Source organism: Capra hircus, chromosome 14 (genome assembly GCF_001704415.2).
Source record: "Capra hircus breed San Clemente chromosome 14, ASM170441v1, whole genome shotgun sequence".
Taxonomy (NCBI): domain Eukaryota; kingdom Metazoa; phylum Chordata; class Mammalia; order Artiodactyla; family Bovidae; genus Capra; species Capra hircus.
Genome location: NC_030821.1, coordinates 50,228,393 through 50,234,934, shown reverse-complemented (window position 1 = coordinate 50,234,934; position 6,542 = coordinate 50,228,393). Strand labels below are relative to the sequence as shown.

The 6,542-nt window shown below is 39.2% G+C and overlaps 1 pseudogene across 1 annotated transcript; it reads left to right on the top strand.

Moving 5' to 3' along the window:
* On the top strand, positions 5,150–6,150 carry LOC108637529 (annotated as a pseudogene). Its single transcript, XR_001919146.1, has one exon. The product of XR_001919146.1 is annotated as a density-regulated protein pseudogene (transcript).

Sequence of the window (6,542 nt, the reverse complement as noted above, 5' to 3'; positions counted from 1 at the left end):
CAGAATCTTTCACATTGTTGTTGTTGCTGCTTAGTTGCCAAGTCACGTCTGACTCTTCGCGATCCCATGGACTTTAAGCCCAGCAGGCTCCTTTGCCCATGGATTTTCCAGGCAACAGTACTGGAGTGGGTTGCCATTTCCTCCTCCAGGGGATCTTCCTGACCCATGGATTGAACCTGAGTCTCTTTCATTGGCAGGTGGATTCTTTACCACTGATTCACCTGGGAAGCCCATCTTTCACATTAGAGGTACTAAAAACTTCATTTGTGCAGATCCAAGTTGCATACCATATAATTAGAGGAAGCTGAGTTTTTGCCAGTGTAAATTATTTTCTGTTTTAATAAGGACCTTATGATGGAATTGACTAGCATCATGGAAAGTAACATTTGTTGAAAGTCATGACTTTATAATGCAACGCACTAGTATAAACATCATCAGTATTACTGTTGTGAACTTGACCAGTTGCTTTCTCAAAAAAAAAAAAGGAAAGGTCTGCAGTTTAGTTAACTGTATTTGCTATACAAATAAAAACAACCCCCTCCCACCGCCCCGCAAACTAGTGGTTGAACAAAATAGATCCTTCTGCTCCTGTAAAAGTCCAGTGTGCATGTTCATCATGGTTAACTTTCCTTGAGCCATGATTTGGGGATAAAGGCTCCTTCAATCTTTAGGTCTCAACATCCCCTATGGTCTTAAGTCTTTTTCTCCTTGCTGAAGGAGGAAAAGGCAACATAGAAGGCTCATCTGCTTCTGTCCAAAATATTCAAAATGGCCTAGCCTAGTTGATGCTGGTGCACATCCATGGACAAGATCTTACCACAGAGTCACACCTCCTCTGTGTACACCTGCGCAGAGTCACCTGCACCCCGCTCTTCACTTCAGGAAGGAGAGCCTGGATTGTATAGAACCTTGTCTCTCGGTTGCTGCCTGACTCCGATGGTTTGGTCGACACTTTATTGTTGCTGTTGTTGTTCAGTTGCTCAGTCATGTCCAACTCTCTGCGACCCCGGGGACTGTAGCTGCCAGGCTCCTCTGTCCAAGATTGCTGGAGTGGATTGAGCATTTGTCATAGAGTGTAACTTCTGTCCTAGAGTCAGTGTAGAGCATGGTGTCAGTGAGTAATTGTCCTCCTGAGGAAGATTTATGAACATATTGCCTGGGAAGAATAAGCTTAATTTAAAAAATAAAAACAAACTAAATACTCTTCAACAAGAATTCTAATCTAAAAGATGATAAGGGCTACGGATTTCATTTTATTTTTGAGACAGTGAGGTTGTTTGTTTCATACTTTTATTCTTGGTTTTATATCAGATGATTATATTTATTTATCCATCATGGATAAATATAAATCTATCAAGGTATTTATCTATCATAAATATTGCATTTAGATATATGCAACTTAAGGAATTAGTAATAATAGTGAGGTACTGTGTGTAAAGAATTAACATATTTCTTTATGAGTAATGCTAATAATTTAAATTATACCTGCAAAATTAGATTATTCATTTTTCTGTGTGGTGAGTACATCACTTAAAAAATGTCTGTGTTGGTCTGTTGTCATTTATATACACATTAGTAATATCTAGCCTGTATTCTTCACAGTAGTAGATTTCAGAATTTTCTGGCAATGTGATGGTTTTGCACTCAAAATTTTTTATTTTGGTACCAGACTCCTACTGCCATAGGTTAAGTAGTCACACTGTTTTGAAATCAGAGGAGGAAAGTAGTCTACGAGTCACTGAAAAGGGGAATTAGAAAGGCATGTTGAATAAATTAACTACTTCAACATTTTTAATAACCTGAACATAGTTGCCATGTTTATAATTCAGGGAAGGAAATATTTCAGAGCTATCCACTGATTAAAAATTATTCTGATCATTAAGCATTATATTCATAAAACCACACACACATGGATAGTACCTGAAGTAACAACAAATGCAATATCTGGGTGACACCTAAACACCATGTAAGTAGAGAGAATTGAGAACACAAATGAAGCTCTAAGATATTCACAATCTCACTCCTGAGTGGATTTCCCTTTGACTGCCTTTGGACTCTTCGGCTTCTCAGAACATTTTAGTGGCCATAGTCTCTAATTTTCAATATTAAAACTTGTATTCTTTCAAATCTTAATTAGGATCTTAAAGAAATGGAAAAAATAAAAACTATCAAGAGTTTTTTTCCTTATGGTAATAGAACTATTTAATACATAAAATTCTAGAAGGGAAAAACAATAACATAAATGTGGTTTGGAAATTTTTTTGCCACGTTTGGGGCAGTGATGTTTTGCATTCTAGGGAAGTAGCACATATTTCATTCTTCGCTGTTTGAAAAACCTATCCTGACTAAGGTAGGTTTCTTAATTCAGAAATTCGAGACCCTCAGAGTGTGCCTTTAGCTCACATAGTCAGTCACACTCTTGAAGATTATGGAAGAAACTCTAAAGACAGGAAGTAAAGATGCCTTAAAAGAGGTTAACCTCCTGATGAAATTTTGTGAACAGTTGTGAAACCAAGGGTCATCATCTGTCAGCTATTAATACATAATAAACTGTCACTTGCTTTTGCTGATCAAGCTACCTTTGTTTTTCAAAAACTTGTTTGTCCTCTGAGCATCATGTAGTCTTACTATTTGAACATAAATAGTAAGATGTTTGCCCCAATTGTTTTTTCAGAAACTTGGAGTCAGCTGTGTCCAGTTTGAGCTGCTTGAGACTGCCTAGGACAACGGACCCTCTCACTGGGCATGTGCCAGTGTCCTCTCTGTGACCTTTGACGTCAGAGGGCCAGGAGCTCCACCCTCAAAACATGGCAACACCAAAAGTTCTGGGCATACGGGCCAAGAAGAAGCCTGTAGCCTGGTTATGTCTGCACAGAACGATGATGATCACACCTTTTCCTTATTTCCACTCACCTTTCCCCGGGCTTCACACACATCACAGCTCCATTCCACAATTATCCCATGCCCCTCGCTTTTGGAGAGGTGGGTTTGGGATCAGTTCTCCCATCTCCTCTCTTGGCTGCAGTGTGAATAAACTCTCTGCTGCAAACCTCAGTGTCTCAGCCCTTGGCTTGCTGCACATTGGGTGAGTGAACCTGGTTTGGTAACAGTTATAAAATACAGATTCTGTTGGTGTCAGATGGATAATGTTCGCTTTATATAACTTCATAACATCTTTGAAATTTTTACAGACCTGATTGTTTTCTTTCTTTTTTTTTTTTTTTTACTTTATAATACTGTATTGGTTTTGTCATACATTGACATGAATCCACCACAGGTGTACATGAGTTCCCAACCCTGAACCCCGCTCCCACCACCCTCCCCATATCACCTCTGCGGGTCATCCCAGTGATTGTTTTCTAACTAGGAAGGGATGCCTGCATGCTCAGTCTCTCAGTCGTGTTCTACTCTTTGCAACCCCGTGGACTGTAGCCAGTCAGACTCTTCTGTCTATGGGATTTCCCAGGCAAGAATACCAGAGGGTGTTGCCATTTGTTCCTCCAGGAGATCTTCCTGACCCAGATCTTCCTTGAACCCCATCTCCTATGCCTCCTGCATTGGCAGGCAGATGACCACGGAGCCCACTGGAGAGCCTAACTAGGAAGGAATAGAGGCTTTCATTCAGGAGTGAGGGTGGGATAAAGCAGCCTTCAAAAGCCCCAGGAAGAGCTGACACAAATATAGGCAGGGTTAGGTTTGGAAGTATTGGTGTTTTGGAGCTGGAATGGGGGGTGCAGGTAGAGCTAAGTGAGGAGAGGGTATGCCCAGAAGAGCCAGCACCCTGAGGAGACTTGATTCCCATCAGTGGTCTTTCTAGTTGTATTTTAATGCAAGATGTTGAGTGGCCATGGCTTTCCAGCTGCACTGTTGTGCTTCATGATGGCAGGGCAATATAACGAATAGTGGTAGTCAGTTTGTCTCTGTCGGCAAAACCCCTTCCAGCAATGAGGAATAAATGAAACTTTCAACAGATGGCCTCACGTGTAAAAAGAGGACTATGAATGCATGATATGGATGATAGAAAGTGGTTAGAGAGTAAGATCAGTGAAAACTGGTGTAACTGAGAAAGGCTTTATAGTTTATAGTGAGATTCTTGGCCCCAGGTCTTGCAAGACAGGTAGGATTTACATAGCTGAAAAAAGAGGGCCCTGGCTAGATCTGCAGATCCAGAACAACAGGAGAAAAGACAAAAAACTGATAACAGGCATGATAATTTACATGCAGTATTTAAAACAGTAATACTTAAACCCACAGCAGTGCATGTTCAACCATGCATATCTGGAGTTAGAAGTGACTCCTTAGGTGCCAGGTTGCAACCTCTGAGTCAGGGGTGGAATGCAGGCTGCAGTTTTGTTTGCTCTTTGCTCACACATATGACTCAATAAGGTCGAATTTGGGCACAAATGGGGAAACCAATAGTAATAACTACTTTAGAAAAAACTATAAAGAATTTTAGATTCTTTCACATTTGGAAAGGCGAGCTCTATCAAGTATACTTAATTATTTAGCATCAAAATTCAGGAATATATGAACACAAACCACTCTGTGTTGCCTCAATATTTTGGTGATTCAGTAAACCGTAAAACCTTTCTCTTGAAGCATGATATAGATAATTTCTTCAAAATATCCAAATTTCCTTAGTAGGTTTGTAAGTTTCTTTAGAGGAGGACCTGTCTAATTCCTTGAAAGCATTAGCATATAGAAACTCTTCAATAAATGTAGGTTTGGTGGTGAATAGATTCATAATAGGTTTAAAATTTGATAAATGAGTAATCAGATTTGAATTGAGGGGCTTGGAAAGAAGTCCTTGATTAGAAATGATAATGATGACGAATAGTAGATATTTTTTGAGGGGAGCATACTTGGTAACTTTGAGCCTCAAGTAGGACACAAGGAAGATACAGAAAATATCGGAATGAGTCAATGGGAGAAGTTTGAAGAATAATTCTGATCAAGGTAAGGGATAGATGAAGTGACAGACCTGGATGAATTTTAGAAACGAAGAAAAAATGTCAGATGGAGTTAAGGGATAGAGATCATAAGATGTATTTGGAATGATGAAAAGAAAAGTTATTATCATCACTTGCAAAAGTGCAGTTCCTAGATTAGGTAAAATATAAGAGATAAAATCAGATTGAACTGATCTCGCGGGACCGCCGCTGGTAGACGCGTTCTCGGGCGGCTCTGGCTGGAGAAGAGGAATTGCATGTGTCGCTTCAGCTGGCGGTAGTGGCGGGAGCGGAGGCGGTGGAGGCTGTGCGACCGCCTGGGTTTTGAAATGGCTGCTGACATTTCTGAATCCGGTGGGCATGATTGCAGAGGAGACCAGAGGAGCAACACCAAGTTAGATGCAGATTACCCACTTCGAGTCCTTTACTGTGGAGTCTGTTCATTACCAACAGAGTACTGTGAATATATGCCTGATGTTGCTAAATGTAGACAATGGTTAGAGAAGAATTTTCCAAATGAGTTTGCAAAACTTACTGTAGAAAATTCACCTAAACAAGAAGCTGGAATTAGTGAGGGTCAAGGAACAGCAGGGGAAGAGGAAGAGAAGAAAAAACAAAAGAGAGGTGGAAGGGGTCAAATAAAACAGAAAAAGAAAACTGTACCACAAAAGGTTACGATAGCCAAAATTCCCAGAGCAAAGAAGAAATATGTAACAAGAGTGTGTGGCCTTGCAACTTTTGAAATTGATCTTAGAGAAGCACAAAGATTTTTTGCTCAGAAATTATCCTGTGGTGCCTCAGTAACAGGGGAGGATGAAATCATCATTCAGGGAGACTTTACAGATGATATTATTGATGTCATTCAGGAAAAATGGCCAGAGGTGGATGATGATAGCATTGAAGATCTTGGAGAAGTGAAGAAGTGATTTTGAAAATGTGTCTGTATTTAATGATCTGAGCTGATTGTTGATGTGGCCAAAGGGAGAGAGTCCTTTTAAAAATATATATATTTATCCTACAGTAAAACTGTAGCCTACCCTTCACCCTTGGAATTTTCACTGTTCTGTACAAGGCTGCTTGTTTTTTGGTGTTTTGGTTTTTTTTTTTTTAATTGCCAAAGTCTAATAAACAGGAGAGACTGTCATGCTTATGCATGAGATAGAATTTAGTCAAATAAAAATTTTTGGTCATTTGGTACTGACTTTTCTCTTTCTTTTTAACTTTATTTTTGGAAAAACTAGATTTTCTGTGGAAAGCTTTTCTGTTGATTATTTTTAAATACAATTTAATCAAAAGTAATTTTTTTAATTTGAGTGATATTTTAAAGATTTGAATTTGGCTTTATCACCAGTAATAACTGTCTCCTTGCTTATTTGGTGTGGTAGTTTTGAGATGCTTGAATATCTCATGGATGTATGGTTGAATTTGCTTCATGGTCACCAACCAAGTTCACTTTGTGGGCATATTAACATATTGTTGGTAACAGCTGTTTGAGCTGTTGTGGAGATTATTTAGTAAAGTATATTAAAAGCCTTAAAACCATCAAAAAAAATCAGATTGAACTGATTTTTATGATGCATGTGTACTCACTCG